Here is a 928-nt window from a genome sequence, read left to right on the forward strand (position 1 = left end):
GTTTGCCACCCATGTGACTGTGCATTCATCAGTGCCACAGCCCCTCAGCTTGCCCACCAGAAAGGAGTCAGTGCTTATCAAAATAACTTTTCACAGAGATGCTGGCAACTGCAACTAGTGTTCTAGCCAAATGGCTATAATCAACTTCCTCATGCTGCCTCCAGACTCCTCCCTCCCTCACACAGCACAGGCTTCTCCCTTCAAGTTCCATGAAGGTTGCTTAGAGGGGGAATAAAAAGCAGATAAGGAGTGATTAGCAAAAACAGCAAAGCAGAATGCATTTGGGTGAAAATGAAAGATGAAAGCAGCAGCTCCAATATATTGGTGGGGATTTATTATAGGCCACCAAATCAGGAAGCAGAAGTGGATGAGGCACTCTTCAAGCTGGTCACAAATCTATCCAAAAGTTATGGGATGGTACTGATGGGATGACTTTTCCACACATTTTCTGGAAGAACAATGCAGCCAAACATAAAATGTCAAGGTGTTTCCTAACTTATGTGGAGGACAACTTTCTGTTCCAAAAAGTGGAAGATACAACTAGGGGATCTTCTATCTTAGATCTTGTCTTGACCAACAGGAAAGGAGTGGTGGAGGGTGGGTAACTTGGGAGGAAGTGATCATGATTTGATAGAATTCTAGATCGTGAGACTGAAAGCATGTGGCCAGTAGAATTAGGATGCTAGATTTTGAAAAAGGTAGATTTCATCTGACTCAAAGAGTGAATATGCATAGTGTAATGGGAAGATAGATTGAAAGATAAAGCACCGAGGAGGGCTGAGTGCTTCTAAATGGCACAGTATTGCAAGCCCAACAAAAAACTGTTCCAACACAATGGAAGCACAAGAAGAATGGCAAGAGACCTAGGTGCCTGCACAAGGAGCTTCTAAAATGCCTCAAATACAGAAGGTAAGCATCGAAGCAATGG

This window comes from Gavialis gangeticus, unplaced genomic scaffold (assembly GCF_001723915.1).
Source record: "Gavialis gangeticus isolate Ggan-Ray unplaced genomic scaffold, GavGan_comp1, whole genome shotgun sequence".
NCBI lineage: Eukaryota > Metazoa > Chordata > Crocodylia > Gavialidae > Gavialis > Gavialis gangeticus.